This window comes from Lissotriton vulgaris, chromosome 11 (genome assembly GCF_964263255.1).
Source record: "Lissotriton vulgaris chromosome 11, aLisVul1.2, whole genome shotgun sequence".
NCBI lineage: Eukaryota > Metazoa > Chordata > Amphibia > Caudata > Salamandridae > Lissotriton > Lissotriton vulgaris.
The window spans coordinates 776,447,572-776,474,264 of NC_141699.1; the positions used below are offsets into that span (position 1 = coordinate 776,447,572).

Sequence of the window (26,693 nt, forward strand, 5' to 3'; positions counted from 1 at the left end):
CCGTCTCTCCCTCTTCTTCCATTTCTGGTTTGGAAGCTCAGGCAGACGTCTCACCCTCGTTCTGGTGGCTCCTACATGGGCTCGTCAACCATGGTTCATCCCACTGCTGGAATTTTCAGTAGTTAAACACAAGAAGCTTCAACCTTGCAATTTGGGTCCCGAAACCCTAGAATTCGGATACCTAAATTTAACACCAGAATGTATGACCATTTTTAAGGAAGCACTTAAGCCTACCACTAAAACGAATTAGCCAACTGGAAAATTTATTTTTTGACTGTTGTAACAAAAAAATAGATCCACTCAATGCATCTTTACAAAAAAAAAATATTTGTTACTTTTTGTATTTACAGCACTCTGGCCTTTCTTATACTTCCATACGTCTACATCTTGTGCCAGTGGCTAACTATCTATAAATTTGGCAACACTTACCCTTGTTCAAAGTGCTAGTTATTGAGGCTTTAATGGCAGGCTTTAAAAGCGTAATACAAACTAGAGTCCCACCTGCATGGAATCCCAAAATCGTTCTCACAAGGCGTATGGGTCCAAACTTTGAACCATTGCACAATTGCCCCCTCCAGTTTCTATCCTGGAAGGTTACTTTCTTAATTGCCATTACTTCACTAAGGCTTGTCAGTGAGCTCTAGACACTAACTTTAGAAGAACCGTGTTTCCAACTACATAGGGATAGGGTGGCTCTTAATTCCTTGCAAAGTTAGTGTCCCCTTTCTACATTAACTAATCAGTTGAAGTAATGTTTATTTTTCTCCAACCAGATTCTGTGGCAGAAACAGCTCTTTATACACTAGTTGTCAAAAGAGCATTAATGTATTATATTGACAGGACAAAAGACTTTGGCAAAACTAAACAACTATGTTTCTTTTCAACCCCCTCATAAAGGAAAGCCCATTTCAAAATCCGGCATTTCCAGATGGCTTGTTAAATGTATTCAAACGTGCTATTTCAAAGCCAAATATTTTTTTATACCCCCTAGAGCACACTCTACTTGTAATAAGGGCATCAGTGACTTTCTTGGGCAACATCCAAATAGCGGACATATGTAAAGCAGCTACATGATCTACACCACACACTTTCACTCAGCACTATTATGTGGATGTTCTAGCATACCAATAAGCTAATGTGGGACAGGCAGTGCTACATATACTTTTTCAAACAACTGCAACATCCACTGGTTAGCCAATGCTTTTGGAGGACACTGCTGTACAGTCTATGCAAAGCTTGTGTGTCTACAGCCAAACATGGCTCTAATGGATTCTGTTACTTATCCTGTAAGCATCTGTTCTTGGCATGTAGTGCTGTAAATTCACATGCGCCCACCCAAGCAGAACTTGTTGAGAACCGCTTGGCTTCAAAATCGGGCAAATAAGAAATTCTGACCTTTATCTCCCAACTCAATCCAAGATTAATCTGTTTTTGTGATGAGCCATTGCTTTGGCATTGTAGTCTGACTACCTCAGCATGCTTTAGGATCACTGCCTCACTCATGTGTTTGTGCCAGATGACACTGAGAACACCGACCAAAATTAGAGTGTTAGCCAAAACGTCAACATAATTTCAGAAATTGCCCATGTTTGATTCAATCAGAACACAAGGATTAAAACTCTACATTGAATTGTAGATGTGTGATAAATCAAGGACATGCTACATGATTGTATAGGTGTGTATCATAATTTATTGTTCACACAGCTGCACCTACGAGTACTGTACCATTTACACAATTGTACATTTATAACACTAACCAAAGGGGTTCTAAAGGAATACAATAGTTTTCATTCTGAAAGGCTTTGCTTGCTTCTGTCTTGATTAGCTACATTAACCATAGGTTTTGATTGATTTAGACGTGCACTTTTGTGTGGTATAAGACCCAGAGAACCTTGTTCCAGGGATCTTACACTTCTGCTCACAAGCCGCCATTTTGAGGATTTGAATTTTACTTTTCACTCTGCTAAGATTGTGATCTAAAGGCGCACAAGTTGCTAATGGAAAGCAGTACTTGCATGTAACAATTAGTTTGTGGATTGTAGTGCTACAGATTCATTTGTGCTCTTCCTGCCTTTGTCAATTTAAGCAGCCAGGAAGCAGTCTAACATTGATAATATCTTTTCACTCATCTTAGTAACTTGCTGTTACTTTCCCAATACACAGACTTTATAATGCCTTCCATCTCCTTACATGTCCTTATCTAGTCTGTTGCATTGTGGGTTTCATGGGAGGTATCCCAAGTCAGCTCAAAAGTGTGAAACCCCTTCTTTGAATAAAAACATGTTGGAACATTGTGAGCCCAGTACTAGATTGCTGGAATGTGGACAGCATGTGAATCTACAGCACTACAAGCTGAAAACAGATTGTTTCGAGTAAGTAATGTTTTGCTTTTGCAGTTTATCAAAAGACTGATGTGGGACATCTTGGTGAATGAAAAGCTGTTCCCACTGGCAGCAAAAATGTGATCTGATTTTAGAAATTGAGCAATTTCTGCGCAATGTTTTTTTATCCTTTATTAAAACCCTCTGTTAACCTTTGGCTGGCACATCAAATCAAAATAAAATTTGCAGTGTATATGTAATTCAGTAGAAGATCACTGATATCTGTTTATGATTACGTAAAAGAACTTTCAATTGTTCAGTTAAGAAATATAGCTTATCTGACTCCGGGCTGTAGGGTTTAGTGAGGGGCTATCCACATTCATGGCTGATTTCCCTCTCTTACACTTCTTCCCCCAGTGGCTGAGTGAGCCAGCAAGTGCTATTGCAAGTCACAGTAAACTCTCAAAAGGATGGAACATATGCCCTGGTGCTTCTCTGTCTCATCTGCTTCTTTTGTGTCACAGTAACAAATGTTTCCTTTTATCTGGGGAACAATCCTGGGATTTACCTTTTTACCTGAAAGGATGGCCCTTTAATAGAACAGGATCATACTGCTGTACAAGATGCAGGAAAAGTGCAGTCTTTTTAGTTTCATTTGCAAGGGTATTTTTAGTTTGACTGGTGCGGGAGCAAGTTTTGCAGCGTGAATCTTTCTGGATTCACTATGCTGTGCATTATTCCGCGGTCTTGTGGTTGGGTCTGGAATCATAGTCTTTTCTTAGTTTTTTTTTGTAGCCCAGGTGGGCGTCGACATCCCACCGTTTGGTGTATTTCCGGTGACGTCAGCACGCTTCCTGCGGAAGCACCCACTCTTGGGCGTCATCTTCAGATTCTTTTTTCAGCGGTTGGGTCTGGATCGTTCCCGAAAGGGCTCCAGACATTTTTGGAAAAAGAAGAAAAATACACCTTTTGGACAAAAAGATATTGGAAAGACTACAGGAGACTACATCATCGAAGAGGACAACGAAGGAGAAGAAGAACTTCAAGAACTTCGACGTCCATCGGAGAATGCACACTCAGGGGGCCTCCTGAACGCATGAGATGGACAACACTCCTTTCAAATTCTGCTGTAACTGCCACCACAAGTTCGCGCAGAAGGACCAGCACCCGGTTTGCAACCTTTGCCTACCGGTCGACCACGAGAGCAAGGACTGCAACGCCTGCTCCGCCTTCACGCCGAAGACTCTTCGAGTTAGAGCGAGGCAGATGATAGCCAATGCCAGCATGCAGGGCAAGGGCCAGCCACCGTCCCTTTGAGACATGGGGCTATCATCAGACGAAGAAGACAATGCCGCCGCCGAAGACGACGGCTACACGGTCGTAGAGACCGATAATACGAAGACTCCTAAGAAGTCAGGAGTCTCTACCGCCCCAAAAACCCCGAGAGACCCTGCGTCTCGAAAAAACGAGGGCAATTACTCGAAAGCGCCGACGCCGAAAACTTCGGCGTCCACGGCTACACCCAGGCCCAGCAGATCCTCTGAGAAGGACTCCCCAGCGCCGAGAGCTGGAGAACAGCAAAAGACATCGAAAACGTCCCCGAAAAGGAGCGTTCGACACCGAGGGAAAAAGACCCGAAGAGCACTTCCGATCCGACAAAGGACCCAAAAGCCAGCTCGGCACCGAAACCTTTGACGCCGAAGGTCGGCTCGGCGGCGACCTATCCGCCGAAAAGACCGGCCGAACCATTCGACGCGGACCACGCTGCGGAAATGGAGAGAAAAAGAGACGGCTCGAGGCCGAGATGGAGAACATCCTGCAGCGGAAGAAGGAATTAGACGCCACGATGAAGGACTTCATGATCCCGACGAAACCTAGGCCACAGGTGGTCGAGATAAAGGAGGAGGAGGACTACGATGTCGAAGGACAGTTGGGGAGCGTCAAGGCCTTCGACGAACCAGAAGAAAAGGAGGCCTCCTACTACAAATATTAAGGGGACGACGACCGCAGGACGTTCCTCGGGTCTGCATCCTCAGAGACTCAGGAAATAGAATGGCAAGACGTCGACACCGAGAGCCCAGAAGAAAGCGTCAACACGTATCCCTCGAGGCCCTCGCCGCCTGATGACATCGGCGTCTACAACACAGTCATCAGAAATGCAGCTGCAGTTTTCAAAGTAAAGCTCGACGAAGAGAAGCAGAAGGCAGACTTCTTTCTAGAAACACTGTTCCCCACACAAACCAGGAGCCAGTATCTGCCCATGCTCGAAAGTGTCATGGCACAAGGGAAAGAGGCTTTCAAGGAGCCTGCAACATGCAAAGCCATCACTCCCAGGACAGAGAAAAAGTATAAACATTCCTCCAAGGACCCACCCTACATTCAGGGCTCGGTCTCAGCAGACTCCATCATCACAGCCACGGCAAGGAAGAGGGCCAATGTGCCTACTACTTCTGGGCCACCTCCAGACAAAGCAGGAGGATGGACCTGGTGGGGAGAAGAATTGAACGGAATGCCGCAATGCACTGGCGCATGGCAAATTCCAACGCACTGCTCAACAGGCATCAGTACCAGATCCTGGTAGAACTGGGCCAGTTAATAAAGAACATGCCACAGGAATTCAAGCAAAGAGCTGAAAACCTTGTCAAGGAGGGGAAAAATGTGGCAAATTCTTGCCTCAAAACTGCCCTGGATGGAGCAGACACCTCCAGCAGGCTCATGATGATGGGCATCACGGAAAGAAGATGAGCCTGGCTCAGGATTTCAGGCTTCAAGCCAGAAGTGCAACACAGCATCCTGAACACCCAGTTCAACGGAGAGACGTTGTTCGGGGCCCCAGTTGATGAGAATCTCAGCCAACTGAAGAAGGATAACGAGACTGCAAAATCCTTGGGGACATTGCAGTTCAGTGGTACTAAAATGCGGCACCCCATCACGGAGCCCTAACGGAAGGGAAAGAAATCAGCCATGGACATCACACCAGGTGTTCCAGCAAGCCCACCAAGCAGACGCCCAGGCACAGCAGGGGCAGCAAATACAGTCCAGGCAGTACCAACCAAGAGGCCAGTCCTTTCGCGGGAGAGGGAATGGACGTGGGCAAAATAAGAGTGGGGACAGCAGCCCGTTCTAAGTGACTTAATAAAGCTCCATGTGCCAACCCAAGCAAAAACTCCCAGGGTGGAGCACAAACACAGCAGACAGGAGTTACGCAAATTAAACAACTGCGAGCATGTAAGACCAGTGGGAGGAAGACTAAAGCACTTGTTCCAGGAGTGGAAGAGAATAACTTCAGACAAATGGCTACTCGACATCATACAGTTCGGGTACTGCAAAGAGTTGGAAGGGAAACCAACTAACAGAAAGCCGAAAAGAAGGGCGCTAGAGCTCCTTCAAGAGGAAGCAAAGGAGCTCCTGCAAAAGCAGGCCATAGAACCAGTGCCTTACAGAGAAAGGAACAAGGGCGTGTACTCAACATACTTCTTGGTACCAAAGGTAGACGAAACTATGAGACCCATCCTGGACCTAAGATTCTTTTTTTTTTTGTATAATTTTTATTTTATTAGGAAGAAACTTAAATACAAGGCAATAAAACAATACAGTCGGACATGTGTTAAAGGAGGAAGGAAATTGCAGTACAATATAATACAGACATAATTAATGCTGGGGATGGTGTGAGTGAGGAAACAAGATCAATGTTCATAAAGGCTACACCAGACTTGGAATGCCAGGTCAGGGGGAAAGGGAAACCTCTGGGGTTTCTGCGAATGGAGGCGTGCATATATTTCCACGGGAGTTCCATTGGCTCCAAATTTTATTCAATTTCCTGGGTTTACCCCGTGTCACATACACCGTCTTCTCCCTGAACATACACCAGTCCATATTCTCCTTCCATGCCAAGACCGTGGGCGGCCGCTGGGAACCCCACAGCTGCGCAATGTCTCTTTTAGCAATCATATTACCAAGGGTCGCCCACTGCGTCTGTGCAACATCATAGTCATTCGGTTCCCAGACATTCAACAGACAACGCCTCGCTTCGGGTAATAATGCCACCCCGTGACTCTTTCCATCACTGCATGTACACGATTCCAGAACGCCGCCACCCTCGGGCACTCCCAAATTATATGGGAGAAGGTTCCAACCAGTCCACAACCACGCTTACATAGCCCATCCACTGAATAACCCATATGAATCAAGCGCGGGTCAGTGACATATATCCGATGTAGGATTTTAAGTTGAACGAGTGGGAGGCGGGCCAGAATGGCAACCTCCTTCGGCGAGGATAGCGCCGACTGCCAGTTCTTGTCATCCAACTCCAAACCGTCGCTGGTCCAGACCTCTCTGAACCGCGCCAACAGATCTGTTCGAATATTAATTAATTTCTTCTATATCAAAGAAATAGTGCTGTCGGGCACGTGGCCGTCCAGCACCCGATCTTCCAGTCGGGAGGATTCGGGATGTCAATACCCTTAGGAAAAACCGAATTTAACGCGTGGGTAATCTGTGCATAGCGGAAGAATTCTCTATCACTCAGCTCATACTCTACCTTCAGTGCCTCGAAGATCTTGAATTTACCCTTGACCCATAGATTACTCACCCTTCTGATACCAATCATATCCCACTTTTCAAATCCTTTTGTTTTCCACAGGCAACCCAGTCTTTCAGACGCATAAAGCAGAGTCACACGGGTCAGTCGATCCTTTCATCCCGTTGCCACATTCGCATCATGCCACACTCGAACCGCTATCTTGGTAGGTCCCAACAGTTCCCTCCCCTCTGCTTTGGAATAAAGGGCTCTGTTATAGTCTCCACCCGGTAACAAGTGCTTATCCATCTCAAATGCGGGGTTGGGGGCTGGTCCATACATTCCATGATTAATCGCTCCCAACTGAGAGGCCCAATAATATTGCTTGATATCCGGAAGTGCGATACCTCCGTCATACCAAGGAAGCGTGAGTTTGGCGAAAGCAATACGCGAGCGTCCATCCCAGATGAATAATCTCTGCAAACTCTCCACCTCACGAAAACAACTGGCCGGAATAACATCAAACGTATTCTGGAGCGCATATAGAAACCGCGGTAAGGACATCATTTTAAAAAGAGCTGCGCGCCCAAGTGGTGAAAGTGGTAGCCTGAGCCAGCCCACAACGTCCGATTTTAACCTCTGAAGAGGAGGGAGCAGATTACGATCATATCGAGCCACGGGATCTAAAGATATAAAAATGCCCAAGTACTTAAATCCCGACAGCGACACCTGGATGGGACGACGATGCGGCAGAGGGGTATCACCTGAAAGCACATACACACAGGACTTGGTCCAATTGATCACAAGGCCGGAATTCCTTCCGAACGAGGTGAGCACATCAAACAATACATTCAATGACTTATGAGGGGACGTGAGGTACAACAAAATGTCATCAGCATAGAGCGATATGCGATCCTCGAAGTCTGGGGTCCACCAAATACCCTTAATCGAGGGCTCCCATCACAGCCAGGCAGCCAGGGGCTCCAAGGCAAGGGCGAAAAGAAGCAGGGACAATGGACAGCCCTGCCGTGTATCCCTCCCAAGAACAAAGGGCTTAGATACTCGACCATTCACTACCACCTGTGCCAATGGCTCCTCATACAAAAGTTTCACCCAACCAATGAAACCAAAACCAAATCCAAAATTCGCAAGAGCGGCCCAGAGGTTCAGCCTCTCCACCGTATCAAAGGCCATCGTAGCATCCAAAGAATCCAAAATGGCGGGTTCACGCAACGACGCTGCCCTCGCGAGAACCCCGTGCAAGCGCCTCAGGTTGAGTGCTGTATTGCGATGTGGGATGAAACCGGACTGATCCGGATAAACCAAGTCACTAATTACTTTTATCAAGCGGTTTGCCAGCAACTTAGCGAGAATCTTTGGTTCGGCGTTTAAGAGCGAAATGGACCTGTAGGACGCACAGCGATCACGCGGTTTCCCCTCCTTATGAATCGCCACTATGGTAGCGAGGCGCTGATCCCTAGGAAGGGAGCCGATGTCTCGCGACTCTAAAAACATATCACGGAGATACGGCGCCATTTTGTCAGGACGCAACTTAGAGTTCGATGGGCAGACCATTAGGGCCCATAGCTTTGCCCGAGCGCAGAAAGCGAATAGCAAGGGCCACCTCGACAAGTTTCTCAATCACGGGAACCACACGACTCGCCCTCTCCTTTTTATCCAGCCAAGCAATCAGTTTCCCAGCTTTATCACCCACATCATACAGTCTGCCATGCTGCTCTCTACTCATGAGTTTAGCGGCATCCGTCACCTGGGCCTTATAATCCAGTTGTTTGAGGCTGAGAGCATGAAGCTTGTTACGAGTCACACCCAGTTCCAAATTCCTTTCTAGCTCAGTTATTTCAGTCTCTAGACGGACCACCTCCTCATTCTTACTTTTCTTGGCACCAGCGATTAACAGTAATGCCTGTCCTCGGATGACAGTCTTAAATGCCTCCCACAGTGACACTGAGGAGGACACGGACCCCTCGTTCTCGGCAAAGTACAGATCTAGGGACTTTATCAATTCAGCATGGGTTTTGGGGTTGCGAAGATACCAGGGATTGATCGGGGCAACCCGTCCCTCGACACTCACACTAGTGCCGATCTGGAGCCACAATGGGGAGTGATCTGATCTACCCCGGGCCAGGTGTCTAATCTCCCTGACAGAGGAGGCCTGCACCGCCGGTATCAAAACATAGTCAAGTCTGGAGAGACTGCCGTGGGCCCCAGAGTGGAACGTGTACTGTACTTGTCCCGGATGCATCAGCCTCCAACAGTCTACCAAACCCAGTGTATCTAAAAACCCACCTAACCAAGACTCTGACCTGGTGAGGTCTCTTGGGGGGGGGTAGCGATCTACACTACCGGAGACAACTGAATTGAAATCTCCGCCCAACACCAGGATACCATCCGGAAGCCCCAGCACCACACGCCCAAGACCAGCAAAAGTCAAGGTCTGTAGACCAGGCGGGACATATACAGAAACCAGCGAGACAGTCCTCCCCTCCAACCTTCCTGTGAGAGCAGCGTAGCACCCCCTCTCGTCAAGAATCATGTTGTCTATTTCCAAAGGGAGAGAGTTCTTGACTAGGATGCCCATGCCCCTTGAACCAGTAGTGAGCCCAGAGTGTACAGCAAGACGATATCCTCGGCGATTCATGGCTTGACAAGTGTTCCCAATCAAGTGCGTCTCCTGCAACAACACAACATCAGGGGAGAGGCGTCTCAACAGCTGCAGCACTACTACCCGCTTTATCCTATCCCCCAACCCATTGACATTCCAGCATAGTGTTTTCAACCCACTACCCCCATCCCGGGGATGAATGCACAGTCCTCCCCATAGCGAACACAGTACCCAGATACAAGAATAACACAATACGTTGCCTTGAGAAAAAGAGAAACATGCCCAAACTCCCCCTTCCACCTCCCAACATGAACCCGTTACAATACCCCCCACCCTGCACCCCTGCGTTAGACTCAAAAACATCCCCAACTTGCAGTGTGCCTGTCGCCCTAACAGTAAACTAGTCTACAAAAAGAAACCCAGAGGAGGAAAGAGTCCCACTCCCCCCGCCACCCTCGGGTAACCCACCATAGATCACATAAGTATGAAAGAACTCAAACCGAGCTATATGGTATGTTAATTGTTCGGAAATCAGGGACCACATTGTCATTCTTGCTCCGGCACGCCACCCTCTGCTCCACCCGAGTGCTCCGTTCGATCGCTCCGCTTTGGTAATGTATCCAGCCAGTTACTCACATTCTCAGGACGATAAAACAAAAACGTCCGGTCCTCATATTCGACACGAAGCCTGGTTGGAAATAGCATCGCGTATTTCAAGTCCATGTCTCTCAACCGTCGCTTCACCCCCTGAAACCCCATCCTCTGTCTCTGAACGAACTGGGTAAAATCTGGGTAAAAGCGAACCGTTGTGTTTTCGAACTTCACGGGGCCTCCCAACCACGATGCCTGCAGGATAGCGTCTCTATCTCTGAAGTTGAAAATTCTGGCGATAATCAGCCACGGAGGGGCACCCGGCTTTGGCTTCCCACCAGGTACTCGGTGCGCACGTTCCACGGCGAAGAATTTACTTAGGCCCCTGTGGGCGAGGTGATTTAGGATGAGGTCCTCCACAAGAAGAACAACGGCAGGATTTTCCATTTTTTCAGGGACCCCACAAATACGTACATTATTGCGTCTCGCCCTGTTATCAAAATCCTCAAGTCGACGGGCCATGAGATCATTGGAGGATCGCAGATTGCCGACCTCCGTTTGTAAGTCGGACACATCGGTCGTAAGGCTGGAAGTCTTTAGATCTAAGGATTTGACCTTCTCGTTAGTCTTCGATAAGTCCGCTCTGATCAAATTGACGTCAATGGCCAACGCTTCTCGTTGTCTGGTCTGCCCGCCATGTTCGGCAATGTGCCCCCGAGGGGCCTGTGAGACCTGGTGAAAATGGCCCTTCTCGGTCGACCCACCGGCGTCTTCAAAGGCAGGCGCCAGCAGCTGCAGCCCAGCACACAGACGCTCACGACCGTTGGCATACGGTGGAGTCACAGAGTTCGGAAGACCTCGAGTGACCAGGTCGATCTTGAGATAGGATAAGGCCAAAGACCGAAAGCGAAACCGAAAGTTAACTCCAAGGCAATGAGCCAAGGTCGTCGGGCCGTTGTTGTTCAGCTACTGCCTAGGCATCTCAACGACTCAAGCACCCGGTGTCGCCATGGGGTGGGCCTCAAAAGTTCAGGTTGTCGTAGCAGCGGTTCCCGAAGTCTGAATCAATTTTTGAAAGCAGCTAGCTCATCAGCTGAGTTTCATCTCCAATGAAACGTCTTCGTAATCAGGATATCTTTCAGGATATATGTGGAGGGCGTTGAGGGTCTCTGGAGCCCTGTGCTCACAGAGCCATCTCGGATGCGCGCAAAGCTCCTCCAGACCTAAGATTCTTAAACAAATTCATAAGAACGCAAAAGTTCAAAATGACCTCCCTGCAAGAGGTACTTCTTTAATTGCAAGGTGGGGACTTCATGGTCTCCATAGACCTCAAGGATGCCTACCTGCACATCCCAATGAACAGAGGGCACAAGCATCTGCTCAGATTCATCATCGGAGAAGACCACTACCAGTTCACAACCCTGGCGTTCGGCCTCAAATCGGCACCAAGGGTCTTCACAAAGTGCCTCGCAACAGTCGCTGTATACAAGGGTGAGCAACCCAATATACCCTTGCGGGCTTGGGCAAGGTTAATAGAAGAAATGGCCAGCAAGGGATTTTGTTTTTTAGGATTTTTTACAGCACCTTTAGGACTTGTTATTCAATCACAGTACCCAAAAGAGAATTCAATCAATGGCTGTTCAATTCAATTAAAATAAACATAGGATGTTACCACACTAACATCATGATAGAGCAAAAGTGCTCAATAAAACAAGAAACCAGGGTGTATTGTCTGAAAAATTATTATTAAATTTCGAGGCAAAATATCTGTACAAAAACAATAAATGATCATAGAAAGCAGGGTGCATACATGGATATACAATAAGGATATTCAAGGTCTTGGTCGCTTTTCCTTGGACATATCCAAATTAGAGTCCAAACTGCTGCATTTCAATAGTTGATTGGTAATAACCCAAAGTCAAAAGAAAATCAAAAAATGACCAAGGGACAAACTAAGCAGAATTGGACTAAACAGGTCGACGTTTCGGTCTTATTATAGTTATTCCTAAGACCATCATCAGGACTACAGAGTAGTATATGCGATTGATGACCCTTTATAGCAATGTAGATGATACCAGTATTATGGGTCTTGATGGCACCGGTGTTTAAAAGTGATTACACTGGAATTGTGCACAGGGATGAATCCAATGTGCCGCAGTTGCGCTTTCAACACTTTGGGCGCAGGAATGGATGGGACACGATAAGTGGTCCAGTTTTGATTGTTGATCGACTATCAATAAGTATAAGTTGGAATTAATCATCCGAGAGACATCAACAAGCATAGGATCCGAGCGATGTATCGTGTCCCATCCATTCCTGCGCCCAAAGTGTTGAAAGCGCAACTGCGGCACATTGGATTCATCCCTGTGCACAATTCCAGTGTAATCACTTTTAAACACCGGTGCCATCAAGACCCATAATACTGGTATCATCTACATTGCTATAAAGGGTCATCAATCGCATATACTACTCTGTAGTCCTGATGATGGTCTTAGGAATAACTATAATAAGACCGAAACGTCGACCTGTTTAGTCCAATTCTGCTTAGTTTGTCCCTTGGTCATTTTTTGATTTTCTTTTGACTTTGGGTTATTACCAATCAACTATTGAAATGCAGCAGTTTGGACTCTAATTTGGATATGTCCAAGGAAAAGCGACCAAGACCTTGAATATCCTTATTGTATATCCATGTATGCACCCTGCTTTCTATGATCATTTATTGTTTTTGTACAGATATTTTGCCTCGAAATTTAATAATAATTTTTCAGACAATACACCCTGGTTTCTTGTTTTATTGAGCACTTTTGCTCTATCATGATGTTAGTGTGGTAACATCCTATGTTTATTTTAATTGAATTGAACAGCCATTGATTGAATTCTCTTTTGGGTACTGTGATTGAATAACAAGTCCTAAAGGTGCTGTAAAAAATCCTAAAAAACAAAATCCCTTGCTGGCCATTTCTTCTTTTCGCAACAGTCGCAGCACACCTACGAAGGGAAGGAATTAACGTATACCCTTACCTGAACGACTGGCTAATAAAAGCAAGCTCATACAGAACGTGCAAGCAGCACGCACAGAGAGTGACCAGCACACTGATGAACCTGGGATTCTCCATCCACTGGAGGAAATCCTCAATGGAACCAGAACAAATAAAAATCTTCCTGGGAGCACAGATCGACACCTTACAAAGCAGGTTGTTCCCCAGTGAGAAGAGAGCGATAAGGCTGGTGAAGGAGACGCAGCTCTACCAGAAGGGGCAAGCTCGAACAGTGAGGACAGCGAGCAAAATCATGGGCATGATGGCATCATGCATACACCTAGTGCCAAATGTACGGCTACACATGAGACCTTCACAGGAATGGCTACATGAGCAATGGTCACAAGCTACAGGTCGTTGGGAGGATCCAGTGGATGTAACGCTCTAAGTGCAGAAAGAGATGGCATGGTGGAACATGGGGAACATAACAAGGGGGAGGCCTCTGACGCCACCAACGCCAACAGTGACCATCACCACTGACGCATCCCAGAAGGGATGGGGCGCTCACATGGAGAAACTCAAGGTGAGAGATCTGTGGACACCAGCAGATGCGGTCAGACACATCAATTACCTGGAGTTAAAGACCGTTTTCCTCGCTATAAAGGCCTTCCAGAGTGTTGATCCAGACAGACAACACAACAGCGATGTTCTACATCAACAAGCAGGGTGGGACACAATCAGCCCCGCTTTCGAAGCTAGCACAGGAGATATGGAGATGGGCCATCCCACTCAAGATAGACCTGCTAGCCATACATCTACCAGGGAAGGACAATGTAGAAGCAGATTGGCTCAGCAGACAGACATCGGTCCCACGAGTGGGAGCTCAATGCACAAGAAACAAGGAGGCTGTCCGACAGGTGGGGAACACCGTCGGTGGACCTATTTGCAACACGCCAAAATGCAAAATGCCGGACCTTCGCATCCAGGCAGCCCGTGGAGGGGTCCCTGGGGAATGCCCTATGGATAGACTGGTCCAGGACATTTGCTTACGATTTTCTCCCGATACCGCTGATGCACAAGATACTCAGCAAGTGCAGAACGAGCAACATGACCCTGATACTGGTCGCACTGCAGTGGGCCAGGCAGACATGGTACTCGCAGATCATGGAGATGACAGAGTGCACCCCACAGATTCGGGAGAAGAAAAGACCTACTATCCATGCAAAACGAAGAGGTGCTGCACCCAGAGCCAGAGAGCCTGAGCCTAGTAGCTTGGCTCCTGAGGACATAGAGTTTGCACATCTGAAACTGCCAGAAAGCACCCTGAGGGTACTTATGGAAGCACGAAGGCCCAGCACTCGGAAGTGCTACGTATCAAAATGGAAGAGATTTACACTGTGGTGCAGGAGGGAAAGGCTACACAATAAGATGCAGAAGTACTCAACAGTGCTAAAGTACCTCACGCACCTGCTCGACAAAAACCTAAGCTCATCCTCATTGAGAGTTCACTTGGCAGCGATAGTCGCTTACACAAGAGGAGAAACATGCAAGAGTTTCTTCACATCACAGGTTGTTAAGAGATTCCTGGAGGGAGCAAAGACGATCGCACCACCATAGAGGGTGCCGCCACCTGCATGGAACCTTAACCTAGTCCTAACGGAACTCATGAAGGAGCCCTTCGAGCCAATTCACAAGGCCTCACTAGAAATGCTGACCATGAAAACAGCTTTCCTGGTAGCAATCACCTCACTGCGCAGAGTGAGCGAGCTACAGGCACTAACGCTACAAGAACCCTACATCCAGATACACAATGATAGGGTGGTGATGAGAACGGACCCACACTTCATGCCAAAGGTGGTGTCAAGGTTCCACATGAACCAGACTATACAAATACCACGTTTCTTCCAGAAACCGGCCACAAGCGCTGAACGGGCTCTGCACACCGTAGACGCCAGATGGGCAGTAAAGCACTACATTGAGAGAACGAAGGAACACAGGAAAACAAAGCAGTTCTTTGTGTCCTTCGCTAACAGTTTCATTGGGAAACCAGTAACTAAAGGAACGATTGTGCGATGGATCGCCCAAACGATACAGTTCTGCCACAAGCGGGCAGGACAGGAACTAGCAGAGGGGACACGTGCCCACTCTCCCAGGAAAAAGGGAGCTACAATAGCTTTCCTAGCTAACACACCCATTCAGGACATATGCCTGGCGGCAACATGAGCTTCAGTGCACACGTTCACAAAGCACTACTGTGTGGATATACAGATGAACAAGGAAGCACAAGTCGGAAAAAAGGTGCTTCAACACATATTCAATAACCAACGCTCATCTTCCACCCAGCCGCCACAAACATGAGAAACCGCTACAAAGTCTATGCACAGCATAGTGAATCAGAAAGATTCACGCTGCAAAATGAATAGTTTCTTACCTGTCGGTGTAGTTTTGCAGCTTGAAGATCTTTCTGGATTCACTAGCGAACCCACCCACCTCCGCCAGAAAGATGAGGCTGGAGAGAAAAGGTGGTTGAAACAGAGACAATACTTGGAAAAGAAGCCTTAGAGGTTAAAGCGGTGAAAAACTTAGTTGAACATTGCCATAACTTCGGTAACAGAACGAACACGAGAAAAAAGAATCCGAAGATGGCGCCCAAGAGTGGGTGCTTCCGCAGGAAGCGTGCCAATGTCACCGGAAATACACCAAAAGGTGGGACGTCGACCCCCACCTGGGCTATAAAAAAAAACAAAGAAAAGACTATGATTCCGGACCCAACCACAAGACCGCGGAATAATGCACAGCATAGTGAATCCAGAAAGATCTTCAAGCTGCAAAACTACACTGACAGGTAAGAAACTATTCGTTTTCACCATTCACTAGCTGTTTTCACTCTGCTTTGCTTGAACCACTCCCACCAGAAAGCTGACTAGATCGGATTACGAAATGGTGTCTTCCTTGCATTTTGCTCTGATGCATTAATTTTAGGAAGATGTTGGTTTCCAGATTTGTCTTTATTCTCGGATGCAAGGTAGCAAATTATCTGCTCCATAGGGCTTGTGATTCTAGCCTCTTATTGATCACTACCATCATGTACAGAGGGCGTCCAAGCCCTGCCAGTGAATCCTGCTTTTCCCAGTACAACTGAGAATTTTGTGGCTTGCCTCAAAAATGTGTGGACCAATTGCAACTGGATGCAGCTGGGTACGTTCACTAACCAGTTGTCCCTGAACATTTTGCTGGACTTTAGCAGAGGGTTTTAGTAGTATTTATGGGCATTGATGTTTAAGGAGCCAGTCCTAAAAGTCTGAAGACTGAGTTGAATTTGAAGGTGCAGAGCGTTTGGGGATTATCATTTCTGGAGGATTAGGAGAAAGAAGCGAACATTCCTGAAAACGATGCAACCTTGGCAGTTTTAGTCTCATTGACTTTCATGCTCTGAGTGTTTTTTTGCCACAAAGCTCTTTCAATGTAACCTTTGGTCCTAGACAAACCACCAACATTCACCCGCACTGTTAATTTTTAATCCACGGCATAATTGTGTGGGCCCTGTTTATCACAATTTGGACTAAAATTGATTTTTAGGTCTCACCTGGCGTTGCAGCGTGCGTCGCTCTGCGAGGGCTTCTTGGAATCAATATACTTTAGGAACTTGAGTTTTGGATCCGCCCATAATTTTTATTGGTGTGCGTCATTTTGCGTCAATCATTATGCTAAACTGTGTGTTATGATTGTAAGGGAGGCTTTTTAGTCCCTTCCAGTTACCACCCTGGCCTCATTTGGCCCCACCCACACGGACTGGATCCTTTACTGGCGGCGCGATACTGTCTCCTTAAATTAGTGGGAGAGAACTTCTTTTTTTTTTTGTCATTCCAGATGTGAAGCGCGATGTTCTAAGTTGTATGTGGACATCGTGCTCTGTTTATTTACTTTCATTTGGTGCGCTGTGCCCAAATTAGTGGGTAAGCATTGCGAGTTGGCAGGTAGGAGTACTTTGTTGCTGTTTGCATGACCCTTACACCATCCCTTCCCTTTGCTACTTCTTCTCTGCACTCTATCCCTTCCACTATAGTCACTTAGCATATATTTCTCACACTTCTCAGCGCTCCCCCTTCCTTTTAGTGTATTCTTCGATTGTTCCTTCCCCACTTTTTTTCCTCTGTTACCCCTTGCTTTTGACTCGTTCCCAGCGCTTCTACACTCCTGGCCCGGACTCTCCCCTTATAGCTCAGCTTGGGTGCACAGCCTCCTCATTGCGGGTGGCTCACGGCTCGTAGGTTATAAATAGCCCCCCCACACACACTTTCTCAGTGATTGTGCTCGGCGTAGTGCTGGTACGGTTACCGTCTCTGCCCCCTGTACACCCACCGGGCCGTGACCGCCTCTAAAGCTAGGCCAAGAGCCAAATCAAGTTTGCTTAAAAGCACCAGCAGGGGGAGGAAGCTGGTGCGTGTTGAGATGGGGATTGCCCCTCTGTCAGATCTAAACACTTGAGCAGGAAATCTGAAGGCTGCATAAACAGACCCCTCAGTGATTCACGGAGTTCAGCATGCAGAAGTCTCTCCGCTCAGAGCTGCTTTTCCTGCTGATAGAGGGGTGGAGGGGGAGCCAAGCCGGAACAGGCATTTCTTCTGTCGAATGTACTGCATCTGGGGCTTATCTCTGCCCGTGTCTGACTGCAACTTCTACCCGAATGTCCCGTATTCGGATGGGTGAGGAGCCCTGGGACATTTTATCCTACTTTTCTTTAGAATGTCGACGTGAAAGTGCGCTGAGATTTTGAAAACATTTCAATTTAGCTTTGTGTTAAAGACCTTGTTATTTTTTTTATTCCAGAAGATTTGTGAAACGGCACCAATAGCGCCCCCCAGTCAAGGCTCAAGGCGCGGTGCCCTGCTGCCTCCCTAGAGCCGCGGAAAAGAGACTTTCGTAAAAGGTTCTATTTAGAGTAAGATAGCCAGCAGCCTGGAGATGGAAAGCCCATCTTCACTGAGCCATTTGTTGGGATTGTAATGAAAAAGTGGTATATTTCAAATGAAGTAGGTGGACTATGAGGGATTTGGTTCAACTTGAATGGGCGACATACATAGTGCACCACTTCATCATTAGTGCTACTCTCTCCACATCATTGACCCAGCCTGTCCTATTGAAAGCCGCTCAGTGTTTTAAAACAAGCATTTGCAATGCAATAGGTCTCGCATTTATGCGATTTTAAGATATTGGCGTTGTAAATGACTGCCTATTATTTTTTTTTAAACATAAATTAAAGGCATTGTCATTTACAATGGAAATAGCTTAAACTCTCGTAAATGCGAGACCTATTGCATTGCAAATGCTTGTTTTTTATCATTCCACGTTGGTGTCCCAGACAGCGGTAGCAGCAGGGAAGGGGTGTCTGAACCCTTGTTTGTGTAGCATGCAGCCTGCTTGCTCTCCGATTGGGGCGATGGGTCCAGTATCCACCCAAGCTCCAGGTGGCGTTTGCACTCATTGCAGGCGGGAGACAGTATTGTGTTAAAAAAAAAACGCACTGGATCCTTAATACTGGCAGCCTTTACAGGTACGAGTGAACACGCAGCGCAGCACTGCTGGAGACAGAGGGGGAGGTCCCGGGGAGGCAGGCAGGCATGAGTTACAAGGCCCCTCCCGGAAGAGGCCAAGGCACCGTATTTGGGGAAGAGCAGGCTGATGCATGTTAAAAGGAACAAACGCTACACAGCTTGTTTTCAATCAGCATTGCGCTTTCTGTTTAAGTGTGAGATATGGCGCCGCAGCGAAACATCACGTTGTGCTGGCAGAGTGGCTAGTTTAATTGAAATTGTTTTAGTGGCGGACGACGCCCACACCCTCCTCCCGCTGTGCTTTCATTGCAGTGATTTTCTTTTGTTGTATACTCGTTTTCCTTCCAATTGCTCCGCTCTGTTAGCAGAGTTTGCTTTAAAATGCGTTGCAGACACACGTCAGACACTTTATGTTTTTGTTTCTTTGTACTGTTTGAGATTGATTGACTGTTCCATACAGTTAATCCTACAACAAGGAAAGTTAGGGTCCATGCTGATCAGTTTTGGGTTTGTTTCATTTATTAGGCCGAGGACCGTAGGCTGCGCTTGCGCAGTCTCCGGGAGGAGATTTAATGTTTTGGCGTATGGGAGCTTGAACCCGCCTCTCTTCTCCACTCTTCTCCATTCTCCTCGATTGGCTGGCTTCCTAAACGGAGGCCAGCCATTGGAGGAGAAGGGAGTCACTCCAATAAAGCCTCGTCTTTCGGATTTGGGGGCGTGTTTGTTTGCGTTCTTTCGACTGTGACGTCATCTGACACTCAGAACGCTAAAAACACGCCTCCGAATCCGAAATTTTCGGATGTTTTGCGGCCGCCATTTTTTTTTTGGTGCCGTTTTCAGTGTTTCTGCCTTGCCGACCCTCCACGAGCCTGAAGACGGAGCCACAGGTCACTACAGTATAAAGAGGCCTAAGTAGTACAGGATGGCAGGGGCGTATATACAGACTGGCAGGGTGTATGGCTTGACTTCAGTACAGTATCTCGAGGATTAAGCACAGGACGGTAGGTGTTCGAGTACAGTAGGCTGGGTTTCAGCTCCTTCCCGTGCCCGCCCCAGTCATCTTCAGCTCCTTCCCGTGCCCGCCCCGTCACAGCTCCTTCCCGTGCCCGCCCCGTCACAGCTCCTTCCCGTGCCCGCCCCGTCACAGCTCCTTCCCGTGCCCGCCCCGTCACAGCTCCTTCCCGTGCCCGCCCCCGTCACAGCTCCTTCCCGTGCCCGCCCCCGTCACAGCTCCTTCCCGTCACAGCTCCTTCCTGTGCCCGCCCCCGTCTCCGTCTTTTTCAGCTCCTTCCCGTGCCCGCACACGTCCTCTTCAGCTAACAGTTCCGTCTAACTGCAGTAGCTGGTGCCCTCGTGTTCGTGAAAGCAGGCATCATATAAAAGTCAGTGTTCCTCATTTGGAGTAGAAATAAAAAATGCATTTTTATACCAGCTGGGGTGGACAGGTATGCATAGGTAAAAACTAAACACGTCCACCCATTAAAGCATACCGGATTTTGTACTAGACGTTAACCGATAGTCTCACGAACTTTCAAACGCCTAGTGAGCTGTAAATGTGGTAACCAACAACACTAATGTGCAGACTCATTTCTTTTCAACTAAGTGTACATCAATCCACCTGAATGTCTGCGCACTCCTCTTTCAAAGACAGTCACATCAGATCTTCCAAATACCACTTGTAAATATCTGGATGGTTGGCGCTATGACCAGGTCTTTTCACCTACAAGATGGGTAAAATGGTCCCATCAAAACCAAGATACTGTCCTTTGATTTAATATCGTCCAGCACGGAGTGCTTCTAAGAACATAATAAGTGACTGCTTGGGTATCAAAGTACCCTTGCATCTTCTCTTGCCAGACAGGTAACTACTCACACTGTAAACTACCCTGTTCGAGGCATGTGGGCTGCTGAATTCATATCTGTGCATAGATCGCCGCCTAGTGTTGGGTCCGGATGATTGCACATTGTTGTCCTGGAAGAGTCTTCGAAGTATCACGAGATAGGTGGCTCCTCCCCTGGACTACAGTGCGCATGGGCATCGACTCCATCCCCAGATTGTTTTTTTCCACCATTGGGTTCGGATGTGTTCGATTCCCTCCTGTCGGAATCGATAGTTCTTAACTTCACTTTGCTTGAGACCAAAAGGTCTTTAGGACTTGCGTCGGTATTGTCTTTCGTTCGGGTTCGTAACTTCTCGGCTCCGAACCGACATTGTTCTTCCGTGTGCTTTCGGCGCGGAGGGGCCTAGTCGACGCTCCAGACTCTTCATCCATCATGGAACGAAGTCCATTCAAACGATGCCTGGTGTGTGCCTCGAAGTACCCACATATTGATGTACACTTGGTGTGTAACAAGTGCTTGTCACCGGACCTCGGCGAGGCCAAGTGTATGGCCTGTTCCAGGTTCCGGTCCAGGAAAACGCTCAAGCTCCGTCGAGCTGCGCGCCTGGAGGCCCAGCAATCTGCCCCACCGCCTACGGACATCTTCGATGCTGGGGATGTCGAGGACGACGATATCCAGGAGATCACGAAATCTAACCCCGCGTCGGAGGTAGACTACGACGCAGAGGCCGAGGATTTCGATGAAGTCGTCGAGGAGGTAGGGGACGACGACGGGGCCCTTGCCACCGTAGAGGATAGCTAGGACGAGGAGCTTCCTCAGACTGACTCCGGGGCCGTCCGAATTCATAAGGCCCAGGTCGAGGGATCGCCTTCGGGCTTTACCCGAGACCTTGATGTATGTTCCACGGCTCCGCCTTCCAGCCCGGCCACGGACATAAATACCGAATCACTCCCCTTACCTCCAAAACCGAAAGTGAAACCTACGGTCTCGACGCCAGAGATATCGAAACCGAAAGTGCGGATCGCGCTGGTCGGGTCGAAGACTTCGGAGGCCTCGGCGCCGAAGAAATCGAAAGTGGCCGTCGTGCCGAAGAGCCATGCCAAAATGGCCGACCCTAAGGCTACTACATCGAAGCCAAAGGTTAAGGGGTCCGACGCAGCCGCATCGGCGCTGAAGAAGGTCGACGCCGACAAGGGTCGACTCGATTGCAAGAAAACGGTCGACGACCCCAAAAGGTCCACTCTCGACCCGAAGAAGCGGCAGGACGACCCGAAGTCCCTCTCTGCCTCGCCGAGTGCGTCAACTCCGAAGGGTGCATCGTCGGTCCCCGCTCCAAAACCAGCCGCTAAAGACTCTGTCGAACCGGCGCGTCCATCCGCCTCGTTCACTAAGGAGGTTACGGAGTCCCTACAACGAATCGGGGATGGGGCCTCAGCAGTCGAGCCGAAGGACCCTGTGCCACCCAAGCCTCTGGAGAAACCGGGAAAGGCGCCTACGCCGATCCTTTTCACCTTGCCGCTTGGTGGTCCCCGGCCCACGGCAACGACCACTTGCAGAGGAGGAGCGTCAGGAGCATTTCAATGATGCCAACACGGGCAGACTTTCCCTCCTGAAGAGAAAAATCACCCCTGAACCACAATTGGAGTCATACAAGATTCCACTCAAAAGGAAAATGGACTCTGCTGGTACTTCTGCCTTGAAAGAGCCCATTTCGCCACAGGCTCACGAACTCTCGCCCACTCATTCCAATGTCGAGGCAGGTGAAGGCGACGACGAGGATGAGTACAGCTATCTCATCTACACAGACCCAGAGGATGTGACTGAACCATGGTCTGCTGGTGGCGATCCTGGGGACCCGCATTCTGGACAGGAGCCTCAGCTTTTCTCAGCCAAAACTTCCCCCACTGAGGACTCTGCGGCCTTCAATGCCCTCATTGAGAGGGCAGCAGCCAATCACAACTTCGAGCTCCAGCTGACCCAGTGGACGTCGACTTCCTCTTTGACACCTTTTCGGTCTCTGAAAAGACTGTAAAGACTCTGCCAATGCTGAAGGGTGTTCTGAAGCATGCGGCTGAGGTGTTCAAAGAGCCCACCCGGGCGAGGGTCATCAACCCGAGAATCGACAAGAAGTACAGGGCGGCGCCCACTGATCCAACTTATATTAAGGGACAGTTGCCTCTGGATTCCCTGGTTGTCTCCAATGCCCGCAAAAGAGCCAACTCACAGACTACGGGTGATGCTCCTCCCCCAGACAAGGAATCAAAAGTCTTTGAGGCTTCAGGGAAGAGGGTGGCAGCGCAGGCAGCCAATATGTGGCGCATATCCAACACGCAGGCACTACTAGCGCGTTATGACAGGGCACACTATGATACTCTAGAGACCCTTTTACAGCATTTGCCCGATCAATATAAGGAAGCAGCAGAAATGTTAATACAGGAGGGGAAGCTTATCTTCAATGCTTCCATTAAGTGCGCACTAGACGTGGCTGACACCGCCGCACGCGCTATTAACACTAGCGTTATGCTTCGTAGACATGCATGGCTAAGGATATCTGGGTTCAAGCCGGACATTCAAACTACCATCTTGAACCAAACGGTCAACCCAGATCACCTGTTTGGTCCTGAGGTTGATACCACCCTTGAAAAGATGAAGGACACCGACACCGTAAAATCAATGGGTGCCTTGCAATCCCAGCAGTTTCGGAGTGGGTCCTTTCGTCGCTCCAATACTAGGGGCACCTCAAGGGGTCAACTCTCGCAGTCAGCGCAGTTCTACAAAAGCAACACCCAAACTTCTTATACCAACAAGGGTCGAGGTGGTTACCGCGGCAACAACACCAAGGGCAGAGGACGTGGCAACAACAGCTCCAGGTCCTCCACCGCCAACAAACAGTGACGCCTTGTCACTGCCCCCCGACCACGCAACACCGGTCGGGGGGAGACTCCAGCAGTTCCTGCCCGTGTGGAAGTCCATCACCACGGACAGGTGGGTCAGGACACTTGTCCAATTCGGTTATTGTCTGGAGCTCACATCCACTCCACCCAACATACCCCCAAGGCACCGTCCTATGTCCGGCGAGCACTTGCACTCATTGCAGCAGGAGGTCACAGTCATGCTGCAAAAAGGGGCAATAGAGCTTGTGCCCTTGCAGGAAAGGGGTACGGGAGTTTACTCCCTGTACTTTCTTATTCCAAAGAAGGACGGATCCCTCAGGCCCATCCTGGATCTCAGGCCCCTCAACTTTTACATCCTATCAGAGCATTTCCACATGCTCACACTGCAGCAAGTTCTCCCACTGCTTCAACAGGGCGACTTCCTGGCAACTCTGGACCTGAAGGATGCGTACTTCCACATTCCACTACATCCTTCACACAGAAAATACCTCAGGTTCACCATACAAGACCAGCACTACCAGTTCAAGGTTTTGACTTTTGGGGTCACCACGGCACCCAGGGTTTTCACAAAGTGCCTCGCGACGGTGGCGGCACATCTCAGACGTCAAAACATTCACGTCTACCCCTATCTGGACGACTGGCTCATTCAGGTGAAGTCGGCCCAGCAGTGTGCCGACCATGTGTCCCACATCATTCACCTTCTGCACGATCGGAGTTTCTCACTGAATTATCCAAAATCCCATCTCCAGCCCGCCCACATACGGCAGTATCTGGGTGCGACTATAAACACTCTGGCGGCCACAGCACAGCCGAATTCAGTGAGAGTCAACAGCATTCAATCGCTGATCCAAAGATTCAGACCTCAACACTCGCTTCCAGCGAGAATGTTCATGCAGTTGATAGGCATGATGGCCTCCTGCATCTCCATTGTCCCGCACGCGAGACTACATATGCATCCGCTTCAGGAGTGCTTGGCACGTCAGTGGACTCAGGCTCACAACCAGTTGAAAGACCTAGTGTTGGTGAGCGGTCGGGCGTACAACTCTCTGCATTGGTGGAATCCACGAAACCTTTGCAAGGGCCGACCGTTTCAGGAGCCTGTGCCACAGATTATCCTGACAACAGACGCTTCTCTCCAGGGATGGGGAGCGCATGTACTCCAATACACTGTGCAGGGACTATGGACGCAGCAACAGGGGAAGATGCACATCAATGTTCTGGAACTGATGGCAATCTTCATGGCACTAAAGGCCTTCAAAGTACATCTATGCAACAAGGTTGTGTTGATCCGGACGGACAACATGACGGCGATGTACTACATTCAGAAGCAGGGAGGCACACACTCTCCGCAGTGGTCTCATCTGGCTCAGAGCATGTGGAAGTGGGCCATTCAGAGGAACATCTTCCTCATGGCGGAGCATCTCCCAGGCAAACACAATCAGATGGCGGACCTGCTCAGCAGGCACAGCCACCAAATGCACGAGTGGGAGATACATCCATCAGTACTCCAGCCGTACTTCCAAAGGTGGGGTCATCCAGAGATCGACCTGTTCGCCACTCAGGAGAACGCAAAATGCCAAAGCTTCGCCGCGAGATTCCCACACCCACTGTCGCAGGGCAATGCGATATGGATGAACTGGTCAGGCAAATTTGCGTACGCTTTTCCCCCAGCACCACTGATACCGCTGGTGGCACGCAAACTCAGACAACACTCGATGACTCTCATCCTGATTGCTCCAACATGGGCTCGTCAACCATGGTACACCACGTTTCTGGAACTGTCCGTGGTACCACATCAGAGGCTACGTCTCACACCCAGCCTTCTGACGCAGAGCCATGGCGACATTCAGCACCCAGATCCGCAACAGCTCAACCTGGCGATCTGGCTCCCGAAGTCCTAGAGTTTGGCTACCTAAACTTACCTCCCAATTGCATGGACATCATTCGGGAGGCAAGGAAGCCGACTACTAGAGCCTGCTACGCGGCAAAATGGAAGCGGTTTGCCATTTATTGTGCAAACCACAACATTAACCCGCTTGATGCTTCCATTCAAGACATCATCTGTTACCTGTTCCATCTGTACAAGTGTAATCTGGCCTATACTTCCATTCGCATTCATCTGTCTGCGATGGCCGCGTATCTCCAAAATAGACAACACCTTTCGCTCTTCAAGGTGCCTGCCATCAAAGCTTTTTTGGAAGGCCTCAAACGAGTCATTCCGCCACAGACTCCACCAGCTCCTGAGTGGAACCTCAATGCGGTTCTTGCCAGACTGATGGGTCCTCCCTTCGAACCACTGCATTCCTGCGAGATTCAGTTCTTGACGTGGAAAGTAGCTTTCCTCGTAGCAATTACATCGCTACGGAGGGTCAGTGAATTGCAAGCCCTCACAATCCAAGAGCCATTTATCCAAATTCCAACAGGGTGGTGCTCCGCACTAACCCTAAATTCCTGCCCAAGGTTGTGTCTCAGTTCCACATCAACCAAACAATCGAATTACCTGTTTTCTTTCAAAATCCTGAGTCACTGGCGGAGCGGATGCTCCACACCCTTGACGTTAAGCAGGCCCTATTGTATTACATTGATAGGACCAAGGATTTTAGAAAGACTAAACAACTCTTTGTCGCCTTTGCGCCACACCACAAAGGTAACCCTATTTCCAAGGCTGGTATTGCTAGGTGGATCGTTAAATGTATCCAGATCTGCTATGCAAAAGCAAAACGCACTCTTACCATTCCACCAAGAGCCCACTCCACCAGGAAGTTGGGGGCCTCTATGGCTTTCCTTGGAAACATTCCCTTAGAGGACATATGTAGAGCAGCAACATGGTCTACCACACACACATTTACTAAACATTACTGTGTTGATGTGCACTCCAACCAGCAGGCAGCTGTAGGGCAGGCTGTTCTCAAGACACTTTTCCAAACTGCTGCAGCTGGCACGGGCGGCCGCCGTTAATGGAGGGACTGCTATGTATTCTATGCACAGATATGAATTCAGCAGCCCACATGCCTCGAACTGAATATGCTACTTACTAGTATGCATCTGTTCTTGGCATGTAGGGCTGCTGACATTCATATCGCCCGCCCTCCTCCCCGGCGCCTGTAGCAGCTGCAGTATTCACATATATACTCATGGCATGGTCATCATTCACTGAGTTTCACTCCATCTTGGCCACAATGGCTAAAAACAATCTGGGGATGGAGTCGATGCCCATGCGCACTGTAGTCCAGGGGAGGAGCCACCTATCTCGTGATACTTCGAAGACTCTTCCAGGACAACAATGTGCAATCATCCGGACCCAACACTAGGCGGCGATCTAGGCACAGATATGAATGTCAGCAGCCCTACATGCCAAGAACAGATGCAT

The 26,693-nt window shown here is 48.7% G+C and overlaps 1 protein-coding gene across 1 annotated transcript in view; it reads left to right on the forward strand.

The window, feature by feature from the left end:
* Window positions 1–26,693, forward strand: part of CUL3 (cullin 3) — a 778,285-nt gene that overhangs the window by 577,583 nt on the left and 174,009 nt on the right. The window lies entirely within an intron of this gene.